This window comes from Sander vitreus, chromosome 11 (genome assembly GCF_031162955.1).
Source record: "Sander vitreus isolate 19-12246 chromosome 11, sanVit1, whole genome shotgun sequence".
Lineage (NCBI taxonomy): Eukaryota > Metazoa > Chordata > Actinopteri > Perciformes > Percidae > Sander > Sander vitreus.
The window spans coordinates 25,161,880-25,174,644 of NC_135865.1; the positions used below are offsets into that span (position 1 = coordinate 25,161,880).

The 12,765-nt window shown below is 40.2% G+C and overlaps 1 pseudogene; it reads right to left on the reverse strand.

Moving 5' to 3' along the window:
- Nucleotides 1-11,136: 11,136 nt before the first annotated feature.
- Nucleotides 11,137-12,297, reverse strand: LOC144525848 (zona pellucida-like domain-containing protein 1 pseudogene; annotated as a pseudogene).
- Between the last annotated feature and the right edge of the window lie 468 nt (nt 12,298-12,765).

The following is a 12,765-nucleotide window of genomic DNA, read 5'->3' on the forward strand; positions in this document are numbered from 1 at the left end:
AGCATTCCCAGAATGTCGTGGATATAGATAGTTTATTACAACCTAACCGTAGTTTCTGCTCAGCTAACACTGTTGTATCTGTGTTAACAAAAACACAGTAATCATCACCGTGTCATCACTGGGTCTAACTTTGGCCAGTATTCACAGGCCAATGCAAACATCATAGTCCCATTTTTTTCTTTTTTGTATTGTATCACAATATCACTGTTTTTCTAGCCTTTTTGTATTCTCGCATTAATCCTTAAATAGTCCTCTCTGTAGCCAGACTTGTTTAATAGATTGTGTATTCCCTGTTGGTTTGAGATTGATGTATTGTGAAAGATCCAGGGGCTTTCCTGACATCTATTGATGTTCCAAAGAAAACCCCACCCGACACGTGTGCCACCCATGACCTTGGTCTTGTTTGTTTTGTGATGTACTCAGGAACAGAGTAAACACTTTGAGTAATCCTGGATTTTAAGGACATCTTCATTTTATAAACAATCATACAACTTTGTTGTTGTGGTAAGATCCTTGCGGTCCTGGGACTGCTGCAGAGTAATACAGGACAGTATATTTAATAAAAATCTTTGTAAACTATTGATTCATAATTATGCCAGAAAAAGTCCCAGACGTATTGTGTCTGGATCCAAATTAGGTAATTTCCACTGAGGTTTGCATATGTTTTGGATGATTTGTGTAGCGTCACAGTTTAGCTGTGAAAATAGAAGTCAGGCAAGTGTGTGAAATATCGAGAGAAATTCTGAGACTGCACTGCTAATTTGTTTTACAGTCCACAAGTATTTTGACAATTATTTGGACAATGATTAGTAGGGCTGCAGCCTGTACTTGCACCGATCCGTCAAGGCACAGGGATCAGGGTCCTGTGCCGCATGCAGAATACACGGTATGTAGATAGATGCATGAAATGCAGAACCAAAGTTCACAAGTGAGAGTTCCGCCCAGAAACTTTTAGCTGTACGCTGTTAGCAACATGTGCTGATGTTAGCTTAACAAGCTGATTGGCGTGCGAGACAGTCACACTATGACGAGCACAAATTATATGGCGGAGCTGGAAGACCCGCCTGCGGGTACCCAATCAGCTAAGACCAATGCTAAGACGGTGTGTCGGCGTTGCTTCGTCATTGTAAGGGATGTGGATTGAAACACTCCTTCTAATTTAAAGTTATACACATTTTGTATTATTCTATTTATAGTGTATCTGCAATTTTATAGCATAACAAGATGCTTTTCTGTTTTATAACCTGTTGTGACATGTTGCCTATTGGGAAAGTGACTGTTCCGTGTTCATACAGTGTAAAATGGAACTGTTTGAAATGTTCCTTTTTTTTAATATAATACAAAAATAGTTTACCAAAGTTGCCAGTCTGCCAAATGTTACCTCAGTCTCCAGAAAGATTATTTTATCTGTATTTGACAGTTGCACTACTGTCTTTTTAAAATAAATGAAAAGAAACCTTATGCATTTAGGGTTTTTTCTGTACCGCACTCGCACAGAACCTTAATTCCTAAACCGTGGTATGAAACGAACTGCCACTTCTTTTGTAACGATATACTGTACCTCTGGTGATCAGAATCATCTTGTACTTCAGATAACTACATTGTAGTTTGACTAGGGCCGTCAGTTTTCTTATAAAAAACTCTTCAAACGTGTCAAACAAATGTAATTTTCGATTTGTAATGATCTGTCAGAACTCAAAATGCAAATCGTACAGTGTAAGCTCAACAGGGACTTGATACACACACACGCACACACACAAATACGCGCACACAAAAGACCAGTGGGTGAAATTTCAGACCCGAGGCCTAAAATCCCTTCAACGCTCTCTGTTTGGTCCACAATCAAAGTTGGGGTTAGCAGCATTTAATGTGGAAATTTTTCCCGTTTTCTTTTAATGATCAAAAAATAATGAAAAACCTCTTTCGGATTGAAATCCAAAACACATGATCCCAGATCTAAGCTGTTAGCTGAACCATAAATCTCTCTCCAGTTTGGAAGGTCAGGTTTGTGTGAGTCCGCAGTCTGACTGAGACACTTGATGACTTGGCATGTTGACAGACCAACAGACAGCTTGGCTCAATCAGTGCCATGTGGTCATGCATGTATATATTCTGTATTTTCTTGTGTGTATTGCTTTTAACATACTCCTACTACTACTGTGTGTGTATGTATGTATGTGTATGAGTGTGTGTGTGTGTGTGTGTGTGTCTCATATATATATATATATATATATATATGTATATATATATATGTATATATATATATATATATATATATATATATATATATTAAGGCTACTAATCGATTAAAAAATGTAATCTAATTAATTACATACTCTGTGATTAATTAATCGAAATTAATCGCATACATAACAGTGCCTGAACCGATACTTTTTAAGAAAGTAAAAAAAGAAAAGAAAAAAAAAGGGTACTAAACAACAGTTGGTGGCATTAAAGAACGGCTTGTTTATTGCTAAGGCCATATGGTCAAAATTAAATGATTTAATAATAATGTATAACAATAACTAATTTCAGTAGTAAATTGCCGTTGAACCATCATATGGGAAAAGGACATTTACAATAACTTCAAATGCACCACGAGGCTGTAGTTTACCAGTTTCATTGAACGCACCGGCTGTGTTGTTTCTCCGACGGCAGCTGCAGATTGTTACATACCGGTGTTGAATCCTCTACAGTAAAACAGTCAAACTTTACACCGTTTAGCGTTAGCTGTCAGCATTTTAACCGTGTTTAATCCAGCTACTAGCTAGCGGTAGGCTAACGTCAGCTGCTATCGAGTATAGTGTTAACTAGCGTCATGTGCAGAGGGGTTTGTGTTTCAGAGCATCAGAGAGAAGCGCAGACATATCAGTGGCACCAGATTTCGGTAGCCAGGGTTGGCAGGAAGAAGATTTTTACAAGTAAATGTTCCAATTAATAAACCAGGCAGAACATTCTCGTCTCCCTCCTTCATTTTACAGTCCAATGGAGGCTAGAACGGTCGGGTCAAACGTCAATATGGAATGGATTAATCTGCGTTATTTTTTTTAGCGCGTTATTTGTTCTCAGATTAATCGAAATGAACGCGTTATTTTGACAGCCCTAATATATCTATATATATAGATATATATATCTCTATATATATATACATTCTGTGCACATATTCAATTCAGTCAATTCATTATTTTATTCCTGACCAAATCCATATTTAAACAAGAATAAGAGTCTGCAGCTCTGTGAGGCATCCTCCTTGGCTACTAGCAATTGCGTGGGGGACGGGTGGGTGTTGTGCGCAATCATGGAAGGTTTGGAATAATTTGGATGTGCCGACAGTTTTGTTGTCATTACTTAGAATTTGTCATGGGGGAGACTATCAACTAACACCTGACATTTGTCAATAAGGGTACAATCAGCATTCATTCCCAGGACAAATGACTCTGCAGTAGTCATGGGTATTTATCAGTTCCAGCTCGATCAGCAGTGATGGCAACACCCAGGTTGACACGCTAATTTTTGCCCCTTTTCCAGCACGATGCTGCGACTCTTTGCCATCTCAGCCACAAACTCTGTCCGTCTCAGTGCAAGTAGTGCTCAAACATCATTCCAAATACATACACACCTCAAAAATAACATTGCTACCTGCTCATTATCACCACTGAGGTGCCCTTGAGCAAAGCCTTTAACCCCCAACTGCTCCTGTAAAGCTGCTTGATGGCCTGGAGATTAGATTGTGGTTGTACTGGGCAGATGTAAGATTATCAAATATATATTTTTAATTATATTTAAAAAACAGTTCAATCACACATTTGGCAATACTGTTTCTTAAAATGTGTATCAATATAGTACACTTCCTTGGACCAAAAGCCAGGGAGTACGTTTGGAAACTAACCGAGAGACAGAAACAAATGAACATAGAGAGATAGAGTTTTAAGGTTGTCCATCTCTTGAACTTGAGCTGCAGGAGTCCATGTGCCGCTGATATGAGCTATGATGCTCCCTCTGTCTGCCCATACCAACTCTATAGGAGGCAGTTTCATCTCTCTCTGCAGGGAGGACCAGATTTATGGAGCTGAAACTGTACGCCTGCATATATGCTTTTCCCACGCTTACCAATCTGCACCCAAGGAGGAAGGTTAATAATCAAGAAACTCAAGTAACATGGAGAATAACAAACAACATAACAATAATTGTTTTCCTCTTTTTCCTTCTCTTCTTATCATTGGTTATTAGAGACATATCCTAATGTGTAAATCAACCATTAAATGACATTTTCATACATTTCATTCTCTCACACATGCACACACTCCTCTGTTTATGGACAACACGTCTTCCTCCTCCCGTTTCCTCTTTTCTTCCAGTCTGCCTGCCTCCTGCTGCTTAGTCGTAAACTCACATAATATGTTTAGCATGCTTCGCTATCATGTCACTACCGCTGCTCAAGGCTGCTCGCTGTTAGCATATCAGCACAGCGAGGCAGTTAGGCCATCACAGGATACTTATCGCTGATGTAAAGCATCTGCACTGAAATGTCAGGAAAGCCAGGTGGTTTCTGATTTCATTACTGGCTTTTATTAAAGCATTTTATTTTATATCTTATATTGTTTATTCCCTCTCAAATTCTCTGTGACTTAAACTATTTACTGTACACACAGTTGATTTAAAGCTTTAGTGCGTAACTTTTAATATTAATGAACACCCGTTACATTCAAGCCATTGCCAAATGAGTTGCTACAAAGCTAATTAAGACTATCAGCTCCACACAACTCTCTCTGTATTTCTCAGTATGGCTATGTTCAGAAGATTGTGTCATCCGGTGACTTTCCTGCGCAGAAACTCAAGTGAAGATAATTACCTCTTCTGAAGAGTCCCTCGTGTTTTTTAATTCTCCGTGTCCTCCTTGGCTATTAGCAACTGCGTGGAGGAGGGGTGGGGGTGGGAGCGCGTTCGCGTTCACGGAAGGCTTGTATCATGTTGATGTGCCGACAGTGTTGTTGTCATTACTTAGAATTCCTCATGGGGGAGAAAGAACCTATGCACTATATCTTTAAACCCTTAGAATGATGCATTTGTACTGTATATTCAAACAATCACACAATTTCAAAATCACATTTTCAGACCTTCCAGGAAAAAGTGTAAACATTTAGCTGCTTCAGTTTCGAGTTCCTGGTTTTGTTCATGCTGTTGTGGCTTACTGGGAGTAGAGCCATTGTTAATGTTGTTAGTGACACTAAGTCAAAATGTCTGCTGTACAAAATGTTTGTGTGTTTGTGTGAATTCCTCTCCTTTTGGTGAAGGAACGTCACGGTCATCCTCCTGTCCAATTCCTTGCAAGACAGTAAACAAGCTCACAAAATTCCACAGTAAAACACCATTAGTAGCATTAATAACTGTAATGTATTTGAAGTTGAAATCCCTTGCCTTCCTCGTTACTGAAAAACATTACTGTTACTGTAAGCATTACTATAATATGGTAATACCCATCACTATTCATTTAGGCATTCATAGTCTTGCACAGTGCACAGGCTAGAAAGCTAAAAGCTATTATTTTTGAAACTTGAAAGTCAGCCAGGTTAACTAGCAACCTCCAGTTTTTCTCCAGTGTTAGTGCTTCTTTCTCGTTTCCCTTTTAATAAACTTAAGGCTCACTTTACCAGAACAGCTCTGCAGATTAGACTAAAGTTCCAGTCTGTGCATAGATACAATTCAATCTGCAACATGCATACATGCATATGCCAGCTGGAGTCGGGGACATTCGGGCAGACAAATAGACTTCCCAGTAAACTGAACTCCCCCGATGAAAGCCTTAGAGAATAAATCTCATAGAATATATAATGCTCACACACAGGAGAGCAATCAAAAAATGGGCCTCCTTCCGACTGCCTTTCTCTCCATCTCCCTCTTTCTTTCTAGGTTCTTATCATTCCTTGCCAAACCTCGCTGGATGCTAAACTGCCATAGATCAAATCCCGCATGACTCTGGGAAACAGTTCAATTCCAGATTTGCCCGTCTCTTTAGCAAATAATGAATCTGATCAGGGTTTGGGTTTAGTATGAAACCCGTGCATAACTTGCTCCATGTGGTGTGTGTAAAAGTGACCCATATGTGTGGGTAGGCTTACAGTAAGGGCTGTTCAACAATGCCAATGTTTCTTCTCAAAGTCTGTATTTTCCATCTCACTTCATCCCGTTTATCTTTTCCTGCAGTAGACATATACAGTAGTGACTAGCCTGTCATATACAACTCTTTTAAAGTGTGTGGCACAGGATGACTTACTCTCTACAGACCTGGTTTGTACTGTGAAGTACAGTATTTGCAAATAATTCTTGGGATTATGTTTTAACCTGCTTCACGAGTAAAATGGATGGGATTTGCAACACCAGACAGCTGATTGAGTATCAGAGAGATCAATGATGGGAATGTATTTAACTAGTGGGTTTGCATGATTTAGCCTACTAACTGGAAATTTCATTATTCATACTTTATTAGGGCCCGAGCGCCGACAGCGGCGAAGGCCCTATTGAAACTGAAGGAATTATTATTATTACACCAAATGAATTGGCTTTTTGAGGGGCTTAACTCAAAACTCAAAAACTCACCAAAATTGGCAGTCGCATCAAGTCTGGTGAAAATGTACGTATTTTAAGGGTTTCAAGAATAGGCGCACAAAAATGGCTCGCTAGCGCCCCCTACAAAGTTAAAAAAATTTAGCACCTGCAGTGCGTTTAACGTAGACTCACGAAAGTTGGTACACATTTGTAACATGTCAAGATGTACAAAAAACGTCATTGGAGCAATTTTGGCAATTTCCACATGTTGTACTTTAACGAACTCCTCCTGGAGATTTCATCCGATCAACTTCAAATTCGGTCTGTACCATCTTAAGACATTAAAGATGAAAAGTTGTTAAAAGAAAAACTTTTCGTCATAGGCCGTGGCCGTGGCGGGGCGGCCATTTTGTGCGTTTCGCCATCAAAACAGGAAGTGGGTATAACTTGAGTGTACATTGTCCAATTGGCTCGAAACTTTTCAGGATTCATAAGAGTCCAACCCTGAGGACAAATAAAGGCAGATATTTACTTAAAGTCATAGCGCCCCCTAGTGGCAACAGGAAGTAGGCCTAAAAGTCAAGGTGCTATACTTTAACAAACTCCTCCTAGAGATTTCATCCGGCGTCCTTCAAATTTGGTCTGTACCATCTCAACACCTTAAAGATGAAAAGTTATTAAAAGAAAAACTTTTCGTCAAATGATGGGCGTGGCGGCCATTTTGAGTGTTTAGCGATGAACGAGAAAGTGGCTGTAACTACAGTGTACATTGTCATATCTGCTTGAAATTTATCACAATCAGCAACAGTCCAGGCCTGAGGACATCTAGAGGCCAATATTGACTTTTGGTCATAGCGCCCCCCGCTGGCAACAGGAAATCAGCCTTATATAACAAACATCATCCGATTTACATGAAACTTAGAACGTGTGGTCTACATGTGATACTGAGCCGCCACCTAAACTTTAACCACGCCCCCTTTCATATCATTTGAACCGTTTAAGGTAGAGTCTTGTGTGTGGTGTCATTGAACTCATCAGAGAGTTCCTTCTTCATTGGTGATGGTTTGGCCCGCCCCCTATGCTTAAGTCACGCCCCTTTCATAACTGGTGAACCATTTAACGTAGAGTCTTGTGTGAGGTATCATTGAACTCAGCAGAGTTTGTTTTTGATTAGTGATGGTTTGGCCCGCCCCCTATGCTTAAGCCACGCCCCCTTTCATACCATTTTAACCGTTTAAGGTAGACCCTTGTGTGAGGTATCATTGAACTCAGCAGATAGTTCCTTATTCATTGGTGATGGTTTGTCCCGCCCCCCCTATGCTTAAGCCACGCCCCTTTCATAACTGGTGACCCGTTTAAGGTAGTCTTATGTGAGGTATCAATGAACTCAGCAGAGACTTTCTTTTTTATTGGTAAAGGTTTGCCCTGACCCCTATGCTTAGGCCACGCCCCCTTTCACAGCTAATGAACTGTATGACGTAGAGTCTTGTGTGAGGTATCATTAAACTCAGCAGGGAGTTCCCTTTTCAGTGGTGACGATTTGCGGTGTCTGAGTGCCACACAAATGCACGGTCGCAAGGAGCAGCGTCTGCCAGTAACCCCAACACGTGCACAGGCGCGAGGGCCTGTCCATCGCTGCTTGCAGTTTTAATTTCTAACTGTTTTCCAAAACATACCTTACATTTGTAGTTTAATTTCTTAGCATGCAGGTAGCTACTAGTTTTCACTTTTCAGTACAGGATGAAGATCACAGCTATAAGAGCTGGAGATTGCCTGATAACAGTAATCCATTGTGGGGATTTTTTTTTCTTTAAGTGTTGCATTAACGTTGCATAGTTATGAGCTGGGACTTTCTGTGGTGGCCTTGAAGTAACAGACACAATAACATTTTAATAGCCAAGCAAAAGATATATATTTTAGAAAACAAATTAACAAATCAAAAAACACAATGACATGTATAAGAAACTACAGTATATCAACAAAACAGAAAACATTTCACTTTACAAACCTAAAAGGGTAGGGACCTATTCTTATTCTTGTTCTTGTTTTTGATTACATTTATACAAGGTTACTGTCAGATAATTACATTAACTGTAATGCGTAAATTGAATTATTTTAGTGTTTGTCCATTTTTGCTTGTCAAATGTGTTTTCTTTATTGTCCTTTTGTTTTTTCTTTTATTCATTTGTTTTGATAAATGTTGTTTTGCACTTCAGAGCCACCGTAGTTATTGTACCTGAGCGCCATCTGTAACAGTACCAACCTTTCCAATTAAATAAATTATAGAATTCCCATTATCCTCTCCATGATTTCTCTTTGCTTATAATCTATTACCTGGATATGATAACGCAGTGTACTTTGCTAATGTGTTGCTTTTTGGCAGCAGACGGTGACCTTTCAGATGTCTGATCTACTTTGAACACATCCCCATTGAAGAAATTTTCAAATAGTCCCTGCTTGTAATTACCTTATAATGTCATGTAAAATTTAGTCTATATCCTTTATGTTCCACTTCCGGGATTGTTCCGGTGCCGCAGGAAATTCCACTGGATGCATGTCTGTTCACCGGATGTCCGTTACCTTCCGCTTTCTTTGTGTTGGAAACTCCGGTGGATTTATGAGGACTATGGTTAACTGCTCCTCAGATCTCTGCAGGGTAAATCCAGACAGCTAGCTAGACTATCTGTCCAACCTGAGTTTTAACGTACACGTTCCACCAAAACAAGTTCCTTCCCGAGGCTATTTTGCAGCTGCTCAGTGCGGAGCTTAGCGCCGCCCATAACAATTGTGATTGGTTTAAAGAAATGCCAATAAACCAGAGCGTTTTTCTCCCATCCCTGAATGCTGTGTGGACTAACTAGACCCTCCTCTGCAGCATTGTGGAGGAAGGTCTGGCAATGTGGGACTATGTAAAATTGGACTTAAAAAAACACTAAACCACTGGCATCAGTTTTAGTACACTTTTCTGCTTTTGACAATTACCTGAAGCAGGAAACTACCTGTCTATGTTGTACTACAAAAAGACTCAAACATCTCAAAGGAATTCCTGGTGAAATAACCCTCATGAGGGGGCTCGGCAACTTCTTCCATTCATCAACCTTCACCTCCAGATCACATCACAGACAGATGGGGCAGTAATGGCGCGGTGAGGTCAGAGATATACTGCCCTGTGTATGCAGATAGGCAGGCAGCTTCCTCCTCTGACATAAACACTGGCCTTTAGGGGCCTGAGGCCAGCCGGGAAAACTCTTGAGACTTTCACACAGGAGGACAAAGGAGGGAATACTCACTGGCGTCTGATGTCCAAAGAAGCTTTAATGCTGTGATATACACCGCTACTTGTAATTTTATAAACATATAAAAACATACATTGTTTATTATAGCTTATAGTTTAAATATAAAGATGTCGTGTTCTTTCTGTGTCTGGATGGATTTACTCTAGGTGCAGTGGTTTCTTCCCACAGTCCAATCTATGAATTGTGAATATGAGTTTAAATATTTTGATCTGGACATATGTGGTTAGCCATGTAATATGCTGGTGTCCTACAAAGAACACACCTTGCTAGACTCTAGCCCAGCATAAGCCTAAAAATCATTAGTGGAATAAAGGGATGGACATGTGGATCTTGACTTAAGTAGCAGCAGTTTAAACTGAACAATCAATACATCAATACACTTCTCAGTATGCATATTTGGGTGGCTGTTGTTTTTATATTTTTTATATTTTATTTTCATTTTTATTTTATTTTTAAACAGGATCTGTGACAACTCTCCTATATCAATAGTTGTGCATGCAATTCTGTACATTAATGAAGAACACAGACTTTAACATTTTATCCATTTATTTTTTATTTACTAGATTATTTCATACAGCAATTGATGAATGCAGAGAAAAGAAGACTAATCAATAATGGTTAACAAACAATAAAAATAGTTGGTTCACAGTCACTTTCTTACTTTATGACAATGCAACGCCCCATGCTTCAGTATTTCATTTGTGAATACATTTTTTGAGTGTGCTTGCAGGAAAATAACATAAAGGTGGTGGGGCCAAAGGTGCTTTGTTGACTTGATTAATGGATTAGTTTAAAAGCTTAAAGTTTAGCTAAAAGTTACCTGTAGTAAACCAATAAAAAAACACAGATTCTGGATTCAGGCAATGTAGCATTTTCCATTTTACTAGCTTTATTTTCTCAAAGAAAATAGGAGGAATTTTATAAATTAGAGACATAATACTTTAAAAGGTACTTTTAAAACACCCCACACACCTGACATTCCACATATAAAGGCTGGGATTTCTGTCATGTCTTTTGATGTTTTTCTCTCAAGTTACCATTCTTTTCCTCTATTATTGCAGTAACACTTATAGCTGTACTTTGCATTTGGGAAATAAGTAATTTTTAACACTAACAAAATCTACTGAATCCTCTGAAGATGCACCATTCTCGTAACTATCTTTCCAGGACTGATACACAGATGCAGAGCTGTCCTCCACCAGAGAAGTTAAATGAGCATGCAGATACAGTACACCTCAGTGTTTGGCCCGTAAGCCTGAAGCCAGTGTCTGCATTTCAGCGCTTGGATACCTTCTTAGTTCCTGAGCTTTTTGCAAAACACAGCTGCGACACAAATGGCAATAAGGCAAACAAATGAAAGGACGCCAACAGCCACACCAAGCCCGACAGCAGAGTTAGTTTCTTGGCCGGCAGCAAGAGGCTTCTCTTTGGACTCGTTGCTGTTGGCTTTGGTGATGATCTCTGAAGAAGAGATGGTGTACGTCTGGGTTATACCTTTTGCAGATGTGTCCAGGGTGTTCCTCTTCCTTCTTTTGTTGCATATCTTGAAGGTGCTGCAAGTGCTTATTTCACACAGCCGAATGATGCAGTGGAGATAGTAGGTGGACACTGTTTGGTTCTGCTGCTCGATGAAGCGGAAGGCCGGGAAGTAGAAGCGGGAGCTCTGGCTGTCTCCGTTCTCGATAATGGTGGTGAACTGATCCTTTGAACAGGGGACAAACAGGTTAAAAAAACTGGAGTTAGAAGGCACTGGGGAGAGGGAGGCATAGCACCGGTCAAGCAGGACATTATACTGCCCTGTCAAGTTGGTGGCTTTAATCTCGACATACACATTGGTCCTCAGTTCAACCCCCAGCTGTGGAATGACCAATGGTTGTGTGTAGTTGACGTCACTGAACAACTTCATACTCAAGGTGCTGATGAAACTCCCATTGTTGTCCTTGATTGCAATGGCGGAAGCCAACACATCGATCTGGGTGTTGTTGATCAGATATTCTAAGGGATAGGCACAGGAGTAGTAGTACTTCAGTTCAGCGTTGTAAGTGACCATGCCCACTGTAAGATCGAGCGACCGAACAACACCGCTGATGCTGACCGTCTGGATGTTGGAGAAGTCAGAGAATATACCGGTCCCAGCAGCACTGGTGGTCCTGAATACGCTTCCACAGGCATGGGTCATATTCAGAGGGAAGTTAAAGCGAGCAACAGGTGGGGTCACGGAATCATCAAGGGTTGCTCTACAGAACGGGTCTAACATGTTGTTCAGGATCAGTAGAGTCTCATTGTAGCCAGTGTACATGACGGGACAGATTTCAATCGCCAGAGCAATGGATGAAGTGCCACACTGCACTGCGATGTCAGTGACTCTAGGCTGTCTTGCTTCTGTCCCACAGTTAGTCAGCATTAGCTGACTACTTCTGCTTATAACAGATAGAAAAAGTAAAATAATCCTCATCGTACTTCTTCTTCAGCTTTGCCTTGGATTTGTTAATCTCTCCGCTTAAAATCTTGACTCTGCTTTTAAAGGCTGGTGGATCTTCTCAGTCTGTTTTGAAGTCTTGGGGCTGTATTCAGGGGTCTTTATATGTAAATGTGTCCATCGGGATTGGTCCAAAACAAGGTCAAGCACCTTGCTATTTGTGAACAACTGTATTGTATTAAGTAGGAGAGCTTTAGTCCGGACCATATCCTAAGGCCAACAACTGAAACCTGAAGCATCTTGCTGTCTTGACATACAGCAACAATAGCCTTGTTCCCTTTGAGTATGTTTTACAATATAGATGACCATGCCCTCTATAACTAAGCCTTTATGAAATAAGTGAACATAACACTGCATGAGATGTAACATACAATGCTGCAAAGGTTCTTCTATCCGTTTTGAGGCCCAGCAGCTTCCGTAATGACCTAGTTTAGATCCAGGAGA